This window comes from Excalfactoria chinensis, chromosome 1, assembly GCF_039878825.1.
Source record: "Excalfactoria chinensis isolate bCotChi1 chromosome 1, bCotChi1.hap2, whole genome shotgun sequence".
Taxonomy (NCBI): domain Eukaryota; kingdom Metazoa; phylum Chordata; class Aves; order Galliformes; family Phasianidae; genus Excalfactoria; species Excalfactoria chinensis.
Genome location: NC_092825.1, coordinates 77,090,417 through 77,111,521, shown reverse-complemented (window position 1 = coordinate 77,111,521; position 21,105 = coordinate 77,090,417). Strand labels below are relative to the sequence as shown.

Genomic DNA, 21,105 nt, shown 5'->3' with positions numbered 1-21,105 from the left:
GGTTTCACCTCTTGGATTTTTCTCCCCTCAAAACGTTAAAGGAAATTATGTTTCTTAGTTATTTTATCTTTAAAATAGGTATATAATACACAGTCTCCAAAGCACATAAATCGAGCAGGAGGAGAATTAAAGACTTCAAATTACAACAAACAAATAATTAGCTTAAGTTCTTCTCTTGTCCAGTTCCTCTTTCCAGCTTTTATGGGCTTCCTTGACAATTTAACTCAAAGTAAGTTTATACATTTGTCATTAAGTAGGCAAATTCAAGAATGCTGCCCTGAATTTGTGGGGATTTGGAGCCTGCAAAACAGAGAAGCAAGGGCTGTAAATGCCCTTTTATGTGGAACTACAATCAAAACATAATGCACTCACATCTTCTTCCTTTTCTTCTCCCTCTGAGAGTTCAGTAGAGACAGAGGCACTTGGTTTAAAGATCTTTTCCAGCAAGGCTCTGAGAGAACTCAAGTCCCAGAAGATGAAGGATTGTTTTCTCTCAGATCTTCCAAGTAAAATGCTAGGTTGATAGTGCTGTCTTCATTCTTTCTTCCTCATATTCCTGCTAAAGAGGTACAAACAACTTCCAATATGCCAGCCTGACAGAGCTCAGGGAGGGGGGGGAAGATCAATATTTTATGGTGGTGATAAGCAATTGCCTTTTTGTCTTCAGTTGTTAGGATTTGCTCCGTCTTATGTATATCAGACAGAGAAGCAATAACAGTGTTACTTCAACTGGCTGCATCTGTGTTTAAAGCAGTAATTTCCTCTGCTCATGTATTTGCATGCCTTCTCACTAAGACGCTTCACAAGATTTTGTCACACAATCCCAATTCTCCCAGTCCACAGGGCCATGCAATAGCCTAAGAAATACCAGAACACACCTTTAGCTTATGAACATGTACTTGCTCACACTGTGAGGATGACAACAATCACATCGCAATTCCCTAAGTACCAGCTGGACCTGGCCAGGTAGATTGGGTGCCCTCTCTGTCAGCAGGTCTTCTTGACTGCACTTCAGAGCACAGCCTAACCCAGAGGCTCTATATTGTATTTAGGTATCTGCTTAACCCTTAGCAGATGCTTGCATCCCATTGAAGTCAAAGGGCACAAACCACTGTCCTGAATACCCTTTAGAATTCACCTTTAGAAGGTGAACCAGGGGCTCAGGCAACACCAAGTGAAAAAGCACGTACAGAGGGAGACTTCCTCTGTCAGTAAACAAAACAAAGCAAGATGATTTTTAAACCTTTTGGCACGTCTGGATGTCTTCACCACCACTGATGAGGAATAAACAATGCAATTATTAATTATTGATGATCACTAATAAGAATGATGATGATGATCATCATCATGCGGTCTCGCCATTCCTGCCACCTCTCTAATCAGTGTGATCTTGCTGCTATTATACATAATTGTGATATTCCACGTCAGGGCAGGCAAGAAAGCAACCTTTCGGTGTAAATACTAAATACTTAGCATAACAAGAGTGAGAGTTCCCCGGCTCAGAGCACAGCTAAGCAAAGTCACGAGCTTCCATTCTTTTTAATTTACCATCTGTTCTGTATGACACAGCCTCCGTCTCTTTAGGGTTTAGTACCCATTTATTATCCAAAAGCCACCTCTGCCTGCTATTAAAATCACGTTGGAGTGATTTAGAAAGGGAATCCGTCCATTTGCCCAAGTGGAAAGATGTGTCATCAGCATAAACGGAATCTCTGCAGCCCTTCCTGGCCGCCAGGCCCAGGAGCTGGCTTACCAGCACATGCACCTCCAGCCTGCTCCCTCCCCCAGCAAAGCTGGCTTCCAAGGACTTGCATTATGCACATCCCCTTCTCTACTCTTCCCTCATGCTACAGATGCACACGTCACACACATTTTACCACTGTGCCTTTTCCTTCTCTTTCACTTTTTTTGTACAACCGGCAGTGTGTGCATGCTCCTTGCCCCTCCTCGTCCCAACATACACAACTTGTTCCCACATCCTTTTACTCAGCCTTACTCCCTTCTCCTCCTTTCCAGCTCATTCACTCTTCACCATCTCTTAATAAAACGCAGCACAGATTAAACTAATTGCCATCACTTCCTCTGGCCCCCTGGGACATCTCAGAAATCCCCCGCAGGTGCCCAGGCAAGCATTTCACCCTAATAGTGAATGACTGCTAAACTAAGACAAAGATTTTCAACAGCATCCACAAATTGAACCCAACACCACCAACTCCACCCCCATAGCTGCCGCCTATGGCTTTAGCCACTTCCAATTAACTGAGCAGCCCAGAGCACTCCTCAGGGACCCGGGACAAACAAGATCTGGGCAGAAAACAAGCAGAGGAGGAAGGCAATGCAATTAAATGCAAGGCAGCTTGGCTGCAGGGCCCGGGGCAGGCCTGCTGTGGGGATGGGGGAGCCCACAGCTTGGTCCCTGCAAGGCCATCAAGTGGGCAGAAGGTGGCAAAGCTCCTAGGGCAAGGCAATGCTCACAGTGTGAATCTCTGCCCATCCACATGACTACCAAAGGGAGATCTTAGTACTAAATATTTAGGATCCCAGTTGGTTTGCTGAGAAAACAGCCATTTTGTTCTCAGGCTTGCTACACGTGTGCTATGCTTTCCCCACAGAGGGTGGAAGATGAATATATTCATGGCCTCAACTTAAAACATTTTAATGAAAACCTCAGCATCACTGATGTGTGTCCTTGCTTGCTGTTATTTTTGCTTTACCTGTTAGGGTACAACAGAGGGAGGCAGGAGAGGAGAAAGAAGACAAGGGAAAAAATGAGTATGTTCTCACCAGAAATTCTGAATTGATTTAAAATGAATTCCTCCCCTCTATTTTAAATCAATGCTTCAAAATCAAAAACTCAATTTCAGTTTTAGCCTCAAATGCTTCCCGACCCCCACCAAACAGGCTATAATTTATGTTCAGATATATACATAAAAAGAAAAAAAAAGGAACAATGCCCTGAAAATGAAATGACAGGTTAAACTTTTTAGTATTTCATTTAGAAATGGTGATTTGACATGGGAGTTGCAATTCAGTGCTTTCCTCAGGGGCTTAGCACGTGATTCCTGGAGGGCTGATAGAAAGCGAGGATGCTGAAGTACCAGGGCATCTCAAGAAGTAGGTCACTTGTCTTTGCCACCCTGTTTGCTTGGGCAGATTGAAGCTCGACAGCCATTTGCCTGCATGGGAGGCAGAAGGGTAGGAGGCATCCCAGGATTTTGCACAGCTTGCTTCACACCGGCTGGCCTCAGCTAAGAGCTGTGAACTGAAGAAGCTGAGAGAAGAGGGAACAGTGGTGCTGCGAGATGAGTCACAGCTTCGTCTGATTTCAGTACAAGCCTGGAGCTACTGGGAAGAGAGTGCAGTGGGCAAAGCACATCACCCTGACCTGTCCCACCAACACTGAGCCTGTTCTAGTGAATAAATCCAGACAGAGCACCTCCTGGCTGGGAGAGTCAGAAGCTACTGCAGGCCGGTGCTGCAGTGTGTTAGAAGAGAGGTGTGCACAAGGGAAGCCATACAGAGCTAAGTTTAGCTGTAGTCAACACTATCAGTCTTTCACTCTCACGAGCAGTAAAATTGACTGAAACTCACTGAAAATATGTATTTTAAAAAATGGGAAAGGAAAAAGAAAATGTCCAGTTCCTGTAAGATGATCAATAACAGCCATAGCTAGAGATGACTTTTTCAGCCACGGAGAAACAACTGTTATTGTTGAATTGCTCGGGAACCTTGCCAGTGGACAAAGATAAACTAATAATGTCAAGGAGAGGAGGGGTGAGATTGCTGAAACCTTAGCTATGGTAAGAGGGTTGATGGAAATGTTTTCAAGGGGCATGTGGCAGGCCTCACAGAAAGCAATCAACTCAAAGCAGGCACCAGGGAAAACTGGGGGTGGGAGAGCACGCACCTATGGCACTACCACGCTACTGCTGCTGCAGCTGAGGCTGCCTGAGCAGGAGTGGCACGGTACAGAGCATCAGCTTGCTTCAGGTGCTAACCTACTGAACAGAAGGCCAGGCTTCTTCACATAACATTACCTTGTCATCAGCCTGGCTTCTCCTGTCCCCAGGAAGCCCAGAAGGGCAGTGGGAAGGCACCATAGACCAGGAGCACAGAGGACTCATGGAGCAGCTCTAAGGCCCCATGAGCAAACTGCTCTCTGCTGACAGAACTGCTTCAGAAATGCATTGCTTAACACTACAGAATGGCTGCTGCCAAGACTTCGCATGTGCAGCTGCAACCTCTGTCCCTCATTGCTCAGCAGTAATTGTTTGTGAGCCCGTGCATCACCCACAGCATGGAGCCCTGGTGGATATATCCAGCACAAAGCATCACAGTGAAGGGACTTTTACCTGGCTGCCTGAGTGCCAGCCCTTAGATAGCTCCACTGCTTCTTCCAGAGAAGTTTGCAGTGGCTTCTAGGCTGCTGGCTGTAGCCATTTTAGCTGTGAAGGGCTCCAGGGAAAAGGGGAGCAGTCACAGGGCCACAGTTCCCTAAGTTTTTGCCATTTCATCCCGGACAAACAGTAAATCTCATTCCCTGATATAAAGCACTTTGTATTTTGTGAGAGGCATTGCACTGAGGGCTTTTTCTCACAAAACTCTGTTGTTCCTACAACACCAGCCCCATGACACCAAGGCATGCATTTGGACCTAGGTCTCCATTGACAATGAATGGAAAGGCTCTGGACAGACTTCAATTCATACTTGTGAGAGATAGGCTGTTCTGTCTAATCCTGACCTTTTCAAAGTATCCAGATACTCATTTCTATTACTAAAGAAGAATCACTACACTGTTTTTTGTGCCTTTGCTTAAAGTTTCAAGAGATAATAGTTTCAAACCCAACCCAGCCAGCTCACTGGGCTGTGCCACTGGGAGGGGTAGCTGAGCCATGGGATGTTGGTCTGGCTTTGCTGAAGGGCACAGAGCCAGCCAAGGCCCAGGGCTTTGTGTTGTTGTTATTCCTGCTTCATCTTCATATACTTTTTATATCACTGGGCCACAGGCTGCTTAACAAAAGCAGCTGGTGTTTTTACTCTTATTTATGGAAGGGGGAACTGAGGCACAGAGAAAAGTGACATGACTTACCTGAGGTAACTCAGCAGATACCTGTGACCAAAACCATGAGGATCTTCCAAGTCTTGTGGTCACAGAATACTTCAGCTCCTGTCCATTGCTACGTGTGTGGGGCCTCTTGCAGTGCTGAGGGTCCTACAACCCACGTTGATTTCTGGCTTGTGTTTGGTTGTCACACATTTGCAATGGAAGATCTTTGACCCACAGAGATAGGCAGAGCCTCAGGTTATCACATCTGCACTGGGCAGTGGGACACACTGGCACAGCAAGCTTCCTATCAAAGCCTTCCAACCTTGACCTGTGGAGAAAACATGGGAACTAAGAAGTGGTTCCTATGGCCTGCTCTGGCCCCAGACTATCTGTGGACAGGGAAGCTTCCTGTTTGCTACCACTGGCTTCCCAAAGGACACCTCAGCCTTGGTATAGCAGCTCTGTACCCACAAAGCAAAGAAAATCCATAGGAAGCATCCGCTGTTGCATAGACAGGAGCCTACGCTTGCAGGAGAGAACAAGCCCCCTGTTCCCCTCCCTCTCTATGTTTGTGTTGGTCTTTAAATGGCTTTGTTTTGCTTAAGCATCCCTTTTAAAGCAATGTTTAGCTTCCAGTTGGAATGAGCTCCAGGAAGCATGGCCAGGGCCCTGCCTGGAACAAGGGCCTGTAATTTACGGTGAGTTATGTTTCAATTACCTCGGTGTTATAGCGTCTTGGTGAGGGCAGGCATTATGTCATGTCAGGGATACAGGCGAGGGAGAAAATACAGACGCTCCCATTACAGCCAGTGATGGAGCAGTTTTAATAATACCGCAGGAAAAAAAATAAAGAGAAGGGGAGCGCAAACGACTTTCCAGCCATACCATTACTGCACATTAGTAACAGGGCGCAGGCAGGGAGGGAGAAGGGGAGAGGGAAGTGAGGAAAAGAGAGAACAGCTTAGGGATGGGGAAGTAGGAAAAAGGAGATGGGGCAGAGAGAAGGAAAAATAGAGCATTACAGTGAAAAGGAGGGAGGGAAGGACAGAGAAAGGGGCAGGAACAGAATGGCACCTGAAGAGAAGGGATGAGAGCGGCAAAGGGGCTGGGTGAGAGATGCAAGAGGAGAGGCAGATGGAAAGAGGTGACAAAGTCTGGGGTGAGACACAGAGGGCAACATGGTTGGCCCCAGCCCCACAGCTGTCTATCCCTTCCTCCTGCTCCCTTGCACTCGGTGCATTCCCAAGCCCAGTTCACCAGCAAGGCAGATAAGGATGTACAGGAAAGGGGAAGAGGAGACATCATTATACAGCCTTTGTGAACGATATTGCTTTGTTGCTGGAACAAAGCACTTGACTTTCCAATAATAACAATTTTTTTTTTTTTTTTTTTTTTTTTTTTTTTTTGTATCAAATTTCCATTATCATTGTGGTTTTCTTTCATTTCATTTCAGCTGGGTAAGCCTTTCCCTTCCAGCTTGCTCAATTGCCCGCTCTCCCTCATAGTCAGTTGCTGCTGCCCATGTGCTCACACTCTCTATCCCCCCTCTTCTTTATTTTCTTGACATAAATGGCAGTCATTGCTCACAGAATGTGCTGGGTGAGCCTGCTTTGTAATTCAAACCTTTTATTCAGGTTACTGTTATGTACAAAAGAGGAAAATATGTATTGGCTAAACAGCATCCTTACAGATTGTCCCTGGGCTAGGAGGGAGGGCTCAAGCACTGGTCCTCACATGGACCTGCTGCTCCTTGCTTACCAAAGAACCTGGCACATACTCACTGCCCTCCACCATCCAGCTGTAGGTTGAAAACCCACAGTGTGGGGAGCAGTTTGTGCCACTCACTGATGCCATGTGAGTAGACTTAGTCTACCAATGCAATAAAGCCATAGTGGACTGCAGGCAAGGATTTCCCACCTCCCAATAAAAGCAAAAGCTGTCTCTCTGTCCCTCAAAATCAAGGTTTCCAGAATGCTGTGTTAGAGGAGAGTGGTGGGGATAATGTTTCAGGTTGACCTGTGTATCCATACAGCACCAGTTGATGCAGTTGTGCAAATGCAACCTGAACCAGACACAGGCACATGCTGTCATTTCTCATCTACATACCTGCCTTATGGCCATTACTGGGAAATAGGGCACCATCTTATTTAAAATTAAGATAAAGTTCAGATTAGCTACTCTCAAACCACACTGCAGGCTTCCCATCCCTGCAGGACAGTGATCCGCATGTTAAACTATTGGCAGCTGATAGCTACAGTTTCCAGAGTGGTACTTCTTTCTGATGCTTACAGACTTCATTTGTTGCATGAAAGCAGTTACGCCTCCCTGTATAGTTATAATTATACAAATGTATAGTTGTAATTACAAAGTGAACAGATAGCCAGAGAGCATATAAGAAAAAGCTCACCAGTGCTGAGGCTCACAGTCAAGATGGATGCTCACCAATGTTGAGGTTCACCACAAAAACTCCACACAGGAGCAACCTCCAGAAAAAGATGCTACTTTAGTAGTGGTCAGCTCTTAAATGGGATCTAGGAGAGGTGGATTCAGGCTTCACCCCTTCTGGGAGAACAGCATAATGACCTTCACCTGTGCTCCTGCAGCTGACTCATTGCTTGCCTCAGATGGTTAATCAGAGGTTCAGGCTGTGATCAACAATTTCCCTTACACTCCCCCATGAAGGCATCAGGATAACGCACGTACTGCAAATCAAAAGATATCAGAATCAGGGGAATACTATGAGCAACCCCAAGTGGAAGCTCCCTCAAAATATCCTCCAGCCACAAGATTATCACAGTTTTATAGGGGAACACATGCATCAGAGGAGACCATTAAGGTGGCAGGCATTCCATATGAAGAGGTTCATGATTTCTGCTTGCCCCCTGATGGAGTGGGTAATTTTCTGGTCTAGCTCATTCTTAGACCAGAGACTATCAATCACTGCTAAAAATTTGCTGTACGCTATCTAAGGTTTATCTTTGTTGTTCACTTAGAGTCTTTTTGCCTCATGGCAAAAGCAAACTTACATGGCAAATGTATCTAGTATAAACAGAAAGCATAGGAGCTACAGGTGCCAGCCTTGTTTAATATCTGGAGCACAAGTCTTAGAAGAGCAGCTGAGAGAATCAAGACTGCAGAGGAAGCTCAAGGGAGACCTTATCACTCTCTACAACTCCCAGAAAGGAGGTTTTGGTGAGGTGGGGTCAACCTCTTCTCCCAGGTAACAGTGATAGGATGAGAGGGTACGGCCTTACACTGCACCAGGGGAGATTCAGGTTGGAGATTAGGAAAAATGTCTTCTCAGCAAGAGTGGTGAGGTATTGGAACAGGCTGCCTGGGGAGGTGGTAATAGTCACCATCCCTGGATGTGTTCAAGAAACATGTACATGTGGCACTGAAGGACATGGCTTATTGATCTTAGTGGTATTTTCCAAACTTACTGATTCATGATTCTATTAGTGTATTTCTCTTTGCAAGTATTGATTAACTTATGTATTTACTGTTTTATCGTGGTGGGCACACCTCTGCACAGGCAAGTAGGATTCAGTTGCATGCAGAAAAGAGCAACTTTACCCCAGCAGTCCTGCCCCAGCCTCTCATTAACCTTGCGGCAGATTTTAGCAGTGATATTCTCTGAAAATCTCTTTCCTCCCTCAGTTTCTGAGCTCACAGATGTTAAACACAGGTGATGCAGATCTGACGGTCCTGTGGTTCATTCTTGCTTCCAGATGCTAAAGCACATTTAAAGATGTTAACAATACACAAAATACCCTCAGCATATGACTTCTCTCTAAGCGATCACTGGAGCTGTCACGGGGTGTTATTAATTTGCCCAGAAGAAGAAACACATCCTCCCTGGTTCTGAATGAAAGGGGAGACATCTACAAGGCAGCTTCTCAAACAGGAGGTAGCCCACACTTTAGGAAATGTTGTGAGCCTCCAGATAGGAAAACTTTTCTGTTTGTTTATTGTTGGGCCTTTTGGTTGGGTTTTTCTTTTTAGAAAGCAGGAACTCATCAATTCACCCATATTCTGTCTACTGGTTTTCCTCCCTCGTGGTTAGTCACTAAAGCCATATCACAGCCCAGTCCTTGTTTTTAAACACAGCACAGTCACTGGCATCTTCTGCTTACATTTCCATACGATTTTTCATTTTAATCTAAAACATGGAGTGTCTGTGGAATATGCGAATATGCCTTTGGGATAATCACAAATAAACACATGGGTAGCAGCGTGTTTGCAAACAGCTAACACTGTGAGACACCAGCCAACAGAAAAGCAGATTTTGTGGCACTAGACGAAATTCAACAGAGATTTGCTGGGCTGTTGGGGATATAGTTTCATTTCTCTTCACACCGGGGAGAGCTGGCCATGAATGCTTTGCGAGGGCTCTCTGTCTCAAACTCAGCAGAAGAACATGGAGTTCCTCTTTCCTACTTCTGTCAGTAATAACGTTCCCTCACTCCTAAAACTCACTGTCCACTTGAGATATTGATTGAGATTACAGGATTGAGAATGTGTACAGTAACTAGGTCAGGGAGCCTCCTCAGAGGAGCCTGGCTGTGTTTTTCCTCATCCAAGCCACCATGTTAACTGAAATGCAATGAACACAAGGAAAACACAATGTCAGGTAAAACAGCCAGGCTTCAGGCATACTTTTGAAAATCTGGGAAATGATTAAGTGGCACAAAATTATCTGCTAAGAGAAATTTAGGATAGCAGTTCCTAAAGGTCCTTCTATAGCCCAGCCTTCCCCATCCTTTTGGTTTGCATAATAGAATGTATTAGGATCCAGTTACAAGCCCAAGTCCACCGGGGAGTGGAAGTGTGAAGCTTAATACAGTATCACAGAAATGGAAAGCTTCCTTAATGGTACAGAAGGGACTTGTGCTTGAAAGCATTTAACAGAGCCTTGGTAAGTAAACTACAGTAATTGAGCTAGCAGAAGCATTTAGCTTGAATGCTTTGTATATGTATAACAAAATCAAATCAACACCAGGAAGAACTATTCACCAAAGAAATGATTTGAAATGTTTCTATCTTCTCTCCAGACAAAGCACAGTTATTACTATTATTATTATTTTTTTGGGGCCTGCACCTTTCATTGTGCCATGTAACTACAGCGAATTCTGGTTGGTGAGCACAAAAGGATTTAAGCCATGATGCATTAATGTCAAGCTTCATACCTGCAGTTATTTCTAGTCCGTCAGGGAATGCAGCCCTCCAGCTCCAGAACTTCAAGCTGAAAACTCAGCTGATCATGGTATCCTCTGGGATTAATCCTTCTCCTGCCTCTCTCGGCTCCGACTCTGCTTTCCCTGAGGTTCACTTTATATCTGGCAAAGAAACCAGGGTGCTAAAAGGCATGGGAGGGGAGATAAATAACAACCACGAGCAAGCTGTCAAAGAAAGACACTTCACTGTGGTCAGTTGTGTGTCAAAGCCAGCGGCCCATCAAGAGAAAAAGAGAGGAAGAGAGGGAGAAAAGCTAAGGATAATTGAAGCTTAAAGGAACTGACATCTATAGCCAGCGAAAGTCTAGTGTTGAATACTAGAAGTTGTCAAAGGTCTTCATAACAGTTAAGTCAAAGAAATGGCTGTGGGAATTGTTCAGGCTATCCTTGGATTGTACCCTGGGACTTACACTAAATAAAATTTAAGCCTGAAATGTAGGCAAAAAAAAAAAAAAGAAAAAAAAAGTAGCATTATGTCTTGGATGCTGCTGCAGGGCCTTGTGAAAGCTGAGATCTGAAAACACCTAATCCTGTTCTCCACTGGAGAGATGGTCTTGCTTAGAGGTGAGTCTTAAAATGATGGTCCCAGGTACTACACTCGTCACTCTGACACCATTTTAAATTCCAGCTGAAGAAGGATGAAGTAAAATATTTCAAGTTCAGTGCTTAAAATGGAAAGTGGAGATCCAGTTTGAAATTTTAAGTAGTTTTTCCATTTTGTTCTCGTTTAGTAGAAAATCTTTCCCATGATTGGGTTCAGTCTTATATGATAAGCTGTGGTGAACAGGAACGGTCCAGATAGGAACTTGGTTTAGCCTGTTTTGGCTCCTTTGGTAGTTAGGAGAATTCCAGTTCATACATTTTCATCTGAACATAAGGAAAGGGAAGAAATTGCCCACTAGGAAGAAAGAACCCTTCACAGTTTGGCCACAGACTTTCATGATGACACTTGAAAGGTGCTGAGAAATGAATAGAAGACAAGGCAGGGAAAAAGACAGAAACAAAGAAGAGAAGTGAAATGGGCAACAGAGTAGGCAAAGGGGTCGACATGCAATGATGGAGGCTCACTGCAGAGAGCAGAATTAAGGAAAAGAATCAGTTGCAACCCATCCTGGAGGCAGGGAAGAAAAATCAAAGGAGAAAGTAGACAGACAGTGTTGTGGCTTTATCAAACCCCCAGATGCGGTAAGAAGACATCTCTTATCAGCTGAGAAAGGCACATATACAGAGCTGCATAGCAACCCCATTTTTTGGAAAAGAATGAATAAAAAAGAGAAAAAAGTAGAATTTTCTGGAAAACAGTATGTGCCACTAAGGCTGCTCTCTGGCGAGCCGAGTGTTGGAGCTAATCTGGGGAATGCTGAGCTGAGGACAAGCTCTGAGTCCCTGCATTAAACAACCAAGTTAGGAAGAACTCGGCTTTGACTTCAACATAGTCAATTATTCTTGTATAGGTATGTGCAACAGCAACAACAAAGAAACATGATGGAAGAAAAAGGAACAGGAGCTTGCTATTGTATACAGTTTCTGCACTCCCCCACTCAGCAAGACATGCAGCTATTTGGAAAAATTGGGGTCTGACTGTTCTTTCTTTCCTAGTGAATTTTCTCACCTCCACTGTCCCAGCCTACCACCCACCACCTGAGAAAGCCAAAGCTCCAATGATTTTGTTGTAATGTTTAATTCTTACTCGAAGAGCTTTTGTTACCGGGTTTAAGGAAAACAAAGAATGCTAAACAACTTGAATGACCAACATCTGACAAATAGCAAATAATCAAAGCATTCAATCCAAACATAAATGAGGCCAGGGATTGCCTATTATTCTGTCTTTGCACGCTACCCAGAAAACAGGCAGAGGGGGTGTATTCTTGGTCAATCCCTAGGCACTGTCATAATAAACATGATTAATAGGCTATAATTTACCTGCACAAATAATTCAATGAACAAATACAAGCAACAAACAAATTTGGGCAGCCGTGATCAGATCTTGAGCAGAATAAAGCAAATTCACTAAATAAATTGGTATCAACTAGTTCTAGTAATTGCATTCCATCTCCCAGAATGGTTCCTGTATTACTTATGGAGCCCAAAAGCCTGCCAAGCATTTTACAGGCTAGCTCCATTCTGTGCCTATGAAAGTGGATTCACTGCCTACACCCAAATGGATTTACATTGACATTTTTATGGGGCTTTCTAGCCTCACAAGTGTTTTTTAAGGAGTGAAACTTAAAATAGCTCTGCTCCTCCCATAATATTCCTGATTAAGTAACAGGATCAGACTAGGTTTTGCATTCTTTCAGCCACGAAAATGACTTACTGGGGCATTAAAACAAAAGCCCCTGGAGAACCACACATAAGGGTCATAGATAAGCCTTCTGCACTGTACTACCCTTCTTTCTTACATCTCTCCCTGTGTCTGTTGTCTTGAGTCACAGCTCAGCCAAGACCCTGGACTTCTGCTCTGGCTTTGTACAGTTCTGAGATAGATGAGTACCTCTCCTCTGAAGACCAGAGTTCTGGTCTGTTCTGTAACTCCCAAGCGAATTTCTTGCTTTTTGGAAGAAATGCTGAGCATAGCTTTCCTGGCACACACATCCTTCCTCCCGCTGCCTGAGCTGGACAGCAGTGCCGCATGCGGTGGGTAAGCCTGGCCTCCATGACAAGGTAAGATAAATGGAGAAACATGCGCTGCAAGAGATGTTTATTGAGTGAGATGCTAAATGAATAACCCAATCAATGCTGTAATATTTAATTCAATACGAACTTCAGATTCAGAGTGTTCCCCATTTATTTTGTGCTGTCACAGAAATTGTTCATTAGAGCAGGACGCTATCATTAAGGGGAAGAGTCCTCCAGCAGGGAGGGGGTGGCTCCAGCATTGGTGATGGGTACAGCCTTTGAAAGATAGTGAGTGATAGCAAGTTTAGCACTCTCCTTCCCTGACAGGGGCTTTGGGGATGGCAGGAGACTTCCTGAAAAGCCCTCGGTCTCTGTCACACCTTGCACCACCATATTTCCTCCATGTGGCAAGGAGCCCTTTGCAGCTGCGTCTATGCCCTGGACTGTTTGCACTTGGATAGACTGCAGGCAGCCGTGCCTGCTGGCATGCCATGCTGCCTCACCAAAGTGCTCACCCTCAAACACACGTGCACAGGGATGTCACAGCAGGGGTGCCAGCTGGCAGGACATCCCTTGCTTGTGACAGGTGACATGTTGTCTCTAAATCATCCTGGCCATCCTTATTCAGTGCCCCTGGCACCTTGTCCCCCACATTTACAGCTGCCACTCTTATAGATCTCAAACCATCTGGTACAGCTCTGACTTGTCCTGTGCTTAATGGGCTTTCCTGAATGTAACATTCAACCAAGTGGTGCCTGCATCTCCTTCCCATGATGTCTCTGCTTATTTTTATTCATCCTGGTCTCTGTCACCAGCCAGGTTTTTCCACAATTCAATAAGATATTTAAAACATTTCTTATCACCCCTGAAGCCCTATTCTTTGAACTGGTCTATTCTCCTTTTCCTAGGGATTCGCATGAAAGCAACCCCAGGTGGCTCAGCATTGATTTCCACATGGATGTTTGAGGAACGCCTTCATTCCAGCAGGTTGCATCCCTTCAGTGGGTGTTCTTCAAAGCCAACATCACTCTTGAATTGATCCCAGCTAGCTTATTCATTCCCTCCTCAAAGTCCTTCATTCTCTCGTCTGTCCCTCTCTTACTCTCAGGCAAGTCCTTAATTATCCCCCCAAGTGCTACTCAGGTGAAGAAGCAGAAAACTGTGTTTAACATATCCTCTTATTACCCACAGAGGACTAATGACAGAAGAGCTGATTTAGTGAGTCTTGATGCCCACATGTCTGTGTGCTTATTTAGTCCTTTCAGTTCCTCCCTCACAACGGAAACCAAATCCTGCTGGCCATTGGTGACGGGTAGCTGACATGAGCACAGAGTATATTTCTGTCAAGCTCCAAGTGCTCTGAAAGCTTATAATTCAAGGTAATTTACAAGTAACTGTTTTGAAAGGAGAGCACAAAACCTCCATATTAATTGGAGGTGATCTAGAAGGCAAAGCATCTGTCAATGCAGAGATAACAATGTATGATGAATACAAACAGAAACAACCCCCCACACCCCTTCTCTATCATATCGAGCTATCCATTCATCGATCCTAATCCTACCTCTGCTTCTCCCTTCTCTTCTTTTTATGGCTGCACAAATTCATGTTTCATCCACATTTCAAAGGCTGGTGAGTAACCAGAACTTTGTCGGAGTCTTCATTTTAAACTGATAAAACAAACAGCATCCCCTCAGCCCCCCTTCTCCCAGTCTGTTCCTGCCAGAAACATAGCAACCAGCATGCACGGCTTTCTGCAGGCAGCCTAGTTTGCATTTAATTAGTTCTGTGATATCCTAAACTTCTTTCAACCTCCGCCCCCAGAACATCGCTGTAGAAATCCTCACTCCGGGAACAGCATGATAGAGCTGTCAAAAACCCAGCATCTGTGCCAGGAAGTGTTTAGAGCACTTGGGTTCCTGAACTGGGACACAATTTGCCTGGAACAGACTCTGCTACCACGACATTAAGGCAACCTAACACCCTACAGAGGAACAAAGATGGGCAATCTAATTCAGATTTATAAGATGGGACAAAGGTGTCAGAGATGTGATGCTGCCTGCTCTCAGAGCACTGGTCTGGCGTACCATCATCCATGCCAGGACAAGTAGCCAGACTCCCATGCTGAGAGGAGACAAGGGTTTACCGAGGTGAGCAGGAATCTTGTGGGACAGACAGTCCTAAAGCCCAGCATCTTCTTTTCACAACCACACATCCGTGCATCAGCTGTATCACCTCATGGGTCCCACTGCAGCAGAGGCTATATTTACATTGATTACCTTCAGATACTCTTTCTATGGGCACTGAGTAGAAAAGGCTGAGTAACTTCAGAAGAAAGGGGTCTGTACAGACCAGAGTGGACACTCTGCACTAAATAGGATGTCCCTATCAACCAAGGGTGCTCAAGATCACCCACGCTTCACCTTACCAAAGGCACCACCTCCAGCCCCATGCAGTTCCCACTAGCTCCATGGACTCCTTCCCAGATCCACATCCTGCCTCCAAGGCTTCTGCTTGGACCGTGCACCTGAAAACGGCATTGAGGTCAGCATGTGGCTGAACCGCGCCAGGTGCTGGGGGATCCTTGTCCTTTTAATTTACTTTTGCAGTTCTAGATTTCCACCCACAGATAGTCTTTCCCTCCCAGACAACAGGGGAGACACAGAATGAAGCCAGAAAACAGTGTCCATCCCAATGGCTATCTGAGGTAGCTGACAGAACATTCACCGTTTCTCTCCACAGCAAAGCATCCTTTTTCTGTCCATTTATTCCTAACTCATAACAGATAGGTGCCAGCCACAGGAAAGCTTCTCACACTTGTCTATATTTCTGCTAGCCACAGCAAACCCAAAAACTGGAAAGCAAGCAGAGCTAAAGCAGGCAACAGCTAAAGCGGGTGTCGATATTTTAATCACTCTGGCAGCCCACGAACCCCTTTGATGCTTCCACCAGGCTTGCGGTTGGCAAGAGTGCTGCTGATAATGGTGCAAGCATAGAGCAATGGGTCCTTTTTCCATAGATGATCAATGCAGCCAAGCTTCTTCTTCAGACCATTCACAGCCTCTCTGCAGGGTTGCAGCTGCATTCACCGCCAGGTCTCTGTGAATTAAAGCACAGGCAGCGCTTTCCTCATTCGGCAGTTCCTCCCTCCCATCCCCTGCCACTCCGCTGCTGTTAAACTCACTGCAGCTTCAGCCACTTTATCATCTCATTTGCTTTCTGATCTGACACCAGCCTGCCATGCAGCTGATCAAAGGCAGAAACCAGAGTGCAGCTGGGCTGAGCAGCCCCAGAATTCAAACAAACATGTCACTTCCCATCTCTACATGTTAGACAACTTCACTTCTTTCTGTTACTGATTCTTTTAATCTTTCCCTCCGCACACACTCCCCCCTCCTTGCTTTCTATTCATCCTCTACATTCATTTCCCAAGCACACATGCTGCCACCTTTCCCCCTTCTTTTCTTGATCTTTCCTGTCACTTCCCCATCTTTTCCCCCTTGCCTCCTAAACCCTGTCTTCCTAACCACTCCAATTCCTTCCTTCTCTTCCTGGTGCTTTCACACTTTTTATACTTGATTACTTCTGCCCATTTCCCACTCTTGTTGGAAACTTGGAAACTTTCCACCATTTCACAGGAGTGAAGTCACTTTTGGGGGTGTAGACATAAGGTTCCAGAAGGGGTACATTTTCCTTCAAAGCTTGAGTAGGCTATTATTAGAGCCAATATTATCATTATACGTGTCCCTGGAATCAGTAAACGATCTCCTACCATGAGACTTTCAATGAATGAGAAGTCTTTCAATAAATGAAATTCAATGTTAGGAATAAAGAAATTCAGAGATCTTTTCCTGCAAGGAAGGAAAGGAAGGAAAGGAAGGAAAGGAAGGAAAGGAAGGAAAGGAAGGAAAGGAAGGAAAGGAAGGAAAGGAAGGAAAGGAAGGAAAGGAAGGAAAGGAAGGAAAGGAAGGAAAGGAAGGAAAGGAAGGAAAGGAAGGAAAGGAAGGAAAGGAAGGAAAGGAAGGAAAGGAAGGAAAGGAAGGAAAGGAAGGAAAGGAAGGAAAGGAAGGAAAGGAAGGAAAGGAAGGAAAGGAAGGAAAGGAAGGAAAGGAAGGAAAGGAAGGAAAGGAAGGAAAGGAAGGAAAGGAAGGAAAGGAAGGAAAGGAAGGAAAGGAAGGAAAGGAAGGAAAGGAAGGAAAGGAAGGAAAGGAAGGAAAGGAAGGAAAGGAAGGAAAGGAAGGAAAGGAAGGAAAGGAAGGAAAGGAAGGAAAGGAAGGAAAGGAAGGAAAGGAAGGAAAGGAAGGAAAGGAAGGAAAGGAAGGAAAGGAAGGAAAGGAAGGAAAGGAAGGAAAGGAAGGAAAGGAAGGAAAGGAAGGAAAGGAAGGAAAGGAAGGAAGAGAGAGAGAGAGGAGATAAGAAGGCAGAGAGAAACTAAATAGAAGAAAAACAGAGACAAAGGAAATGAGAAAAAGAAAAAGGGGGAGGAAAAGGAAGAGGAAAAGGAATAGAAAATGGAAGAGGAAGAAAAAAAAGTATTTTGGACTTTGGGAGAAGGTGGGAATGACAGGCAGTAAATAGAAGGATTCAAATAGATATTTTTCAAAAATAACATTGTTGGATTTCATTTTAACATAATCCTCAAGTAATTCTTGAATCTCAGGCTGAACTAGTGATCCTTGGAATCCCTCTAGTAATTCTTTCCATCACCTGCACAGTGCTACAGATTAATTCTAATACTGGATTTAGGTCCACACTTGAATACTGCAGCTTGGAACCAGTTTTTGTTCCATACTGGGAAAGAGATCAGTTCAGATATGTTTATGTTAGGTAGCATTTAGTTAGATCATTTATGACACTTAAAAACCACTTATTTAAGCTAAAGATTGGTGTATCCTAACAGTAAGAAATCGGGGAAAGGTGGCAGGAAGCATGTGTGGATGAATGAGGAGTTCATCAATAAACTAAAAGGAAAGTAGAAGGTTCAGAGTGTCTAGCCAGAATCAACGCACACAATCCATGGACCACAGTAGGATGCAATCATGTGTGTTGAGGGAGCTTGCAGAGGTGATTGTTGTACCACTCTCTAAGGTCTTGACAAACAGGAGATACACCTGTAGACTGGAGGATAGCCAGCATCACACTAGTCTTCAAAAACATCAAGGAGGATCTGGGAAACTACAGGCCATGCAGCCTCACCTGCATCCCTGGAAAAGTGATGGAACAACTTGTTCTGGATACCCTCTCAAAGAAATTGGAAGATAAGAAGGTTATCAGAAGTAGTCAACATGGATTCACCAACAAGGGGAAATCATGCTTGACCAACTCTGACACCTTCTATGATGTCATCTCCAGTTGTGTAGGTCTGTGGGGACAGCAGTGGATGTCGCATACCTTGACTTCAGCAAGGAGCCTGATGCCATCTCCCTCAATATCCTTGTAATGAAACTTAGAAAGTGTGGGACAGATGAATGGATGGTGAGATGGATTGAGAAGTGGTTGACTAGCAGAGCTCAAAGGGTTGCCATTGGCACAGAGTCTGGTTGAAGGCCTGCAACTAATGGTGTTCTGCAGGGGTTAGTGCTTGAGTCTGGTTTTGCTTAACATCTTCAGCAATTACCTAAATGATGGGATAGAGTTTACCCTTAGCCAGTTTGCTGATGATACAAAGCTGGGAGGAGTGGCTGACACACTGCTAGGCTGTGCTACTGTTCAACGAGACCTGGACTGAGTGGAGAGCTGGGTGAAGAGGAACCTGATGAGTTTTAACAAAAGCAAAAGCAAATCTTACACTAGGGGAGGAATAACCACGTGCATTAGTATGGCTTAGCAGCTGACCTGCTGCAGAGGAGCTCTGCAGAGAATGATTTGGGTGTTCTTGTGAATGACAGGTTGGCCATGAGCCAGCAGTGTGCTCCTGTGGCCAAGAAGGCCAATGGTATTCTGGGATGCATTAAAAAGACTGGCAGGTCAAGGGAGGTGATCCTCCCCTTCTACTCTGCCCTGGTGAGGCCACATTTAGAATGCAGTGTCCAATTCTGGTCTTCCCAGTTAAAAAACAACAGGGATCTCCTAGGAGGAGTCCAGCAGAGGGTCACAAAGATGATGAAAGGCCTGGAGCATCTCCTGCATAAGGAAAGGCTGAGTAACCTGGGTCTGTTCAATCTAGGGAAAAGAAGACTGAGAGGGGATCTGATTAATGTTCATAAATATCTAAAGGGAGGTGGAAGGTAAATGGATGAGGCCAGGCTCTTCTTGGTGGTATATAGCAATATGACAAGGAGTAATGGCCTAAAACTTGAACACAGGAAATTGCATACAAACATGCAGAAGAACTTTATAGTAAGGCTGACAGAGCACTGGCACAAGCTGCACAGAGAGGCTGTAGAGCCTCTTTCTATGGAGAAATTCAAGACCTGTCTGGTCACCTACCTGTGTGACCTATTACAGGGAACCTGCTTTAGCACAGGGGTACAACTTGATGATCTCTTGAAGTCCCTTCCAACCCCTGTGATTCTGTGAAGGCTTTTGTCTCCAATGGGAGATAGACAGCATACATTAGAGAAATGCATAGGAGTTACATACGAAGAAGGGACATAGTCTTACCTCTGCTTCTCCCTCCATTAATGTTCAGACCAGTCTCCAAGAGCTGGAAATGTTCCAAGGCTCAAACTAAGCTGCAAGGTTTGTATCAATATCTGAACATTTATAAGGTCTACAAACAGGCTTTTTGGCCTGCACCCAGCTTGATTAAAGTATTCCTGGATTCAATTAACAGAAAAATAACGAGATTATTTTGCAACATGCAATTTGATATTTTTTTGTGTTACAGTAAAGTGAGTGAGTGGTGATTACAGAGCTTAATACAACAGACCTTACTGTTCCACTAGAATCAAAAAGTGACAAGAAATTAGGTTAGCTTAGCCAGAACTTTTGGGGGACAGCTGGGACTAAGGGAAAACAGCTCTGTCTTTCCTTTATGAGGCTACTTTTCATTAGATAATTCTAGAAAATGCATTCTGTGACACATTATAGAAGAAACAGTTCACATGAAAGACATTTTGTTTTCTTCAAAACAAAATACTCATTGAACCAGAAGTTACATACATGCACACAAATTCCTTTCCCCACAGTATTCTCTAATAGAAAAATAAATCTACACATGTTCTACAAATCTGAATCCTAGATGCTGGAAATCAGAGGTTTGATCTGGCCTCTGTGAGCAATGGCCAGTAGAAAGATCAGAGGCAGGGTTGGCAGCAGGCACCCACCTATATGAGGCAACTACATCCAGCTTGGAAGTGACTTCGAAAACACAGTTCATCCACAGGGCACATTATGAAATTCCACCACCCATTTCACTCCCCATATCTTGGTGAAATGAAATGGCTGCCTTCCACAGGCTACAAAACTCCCACACTGCTCAGTAAGTTTGAACCAGTCCCCCTCCAATCAAGTATCCATCTCAGGATTTTGCTAGCTATGGTAATCTCTGAGTTGAATAACCTGCACAGCATCTCTTGCTTCAAATCTATTAAGCAGATTTTATCTCTACATCAGCAGCTAAGATGGTTCATTTCTGTAACAAGCAGCTGCCACCTTATCCCTCTGCATATACTCCCACACGAATATGCTCTGCAATTTGATCTTGTCCAACTTATTGGGGTACCTCGGTATGTGGGAACTTCTTTTGAACTTCCTGACATTTTCAATCCATGTACCATGGGACACATAAAAAAAACCAAACAAAAACAATAAAACAAAACAACCCAACAACCTAAAAACTAAAACAAAAGAATCCACAAGCTACGATCCTTCAATCTCAAGTTCTCAGCTTAATAATGCCTTTTTTCAGCTGTGCAGTTCCAACACTCGTAACTAGCGCTGAGAAAATAATTTGCAGCCGGTAATTTGCTGAAAGAATTTAGTCCCTTTCTCTGCGCGCAGATGGTCCCTGAGCAAAATCAAAATTTCCTCGAATGTACTCATTATTTGAAAATACTCAACACATTTTTGGCAGGGTTTTGTTTTTTTTCCTCCTTTAAAACAACAACAACAACAACAACAAAAGTCCTCACAGACACGTACCAAGAAAACATACCAAAAAATCCTTTCAAACTGACCATAAAAAACCTTGTTTGCGTATTCTATAGTTAGTATTCTGGCCATGAGCTGCTGGTTTGTTGTGATCATTCGGAGGGGGTTTATAGT

General features: G+C 44.4%; 1 long non-coding RNA gene across 2 annotated transcripts; it reads right to left on the bottom strand.

Annotated features, from left to right (window-relative positions):
- Positions 1-223: 223 nt before the first annotated feature.
- On the bottom strand, positions 224-7,514 carry LOC140247282 (uncharacterized). Of its 2 annotated transcripts, none has more exons than XR_011902630.1 (3): positions 7,490-7,514; positions 5,090-5,375; positions 224-857 (listed from the first exon to the last, which is right to left on the bottom strand). It is a non-coding gene; the product is annotated as an uncharacterized lncRNA (long non-coding RNA). The 2 variants fall into 2 exon arrangements; XR_011902629.1 differs by having other exon boundaries at positions 7,455-7,505.
- Between the last annotated feature and the right edge of the window lie 13,591 nt (positions 7,515-21,105).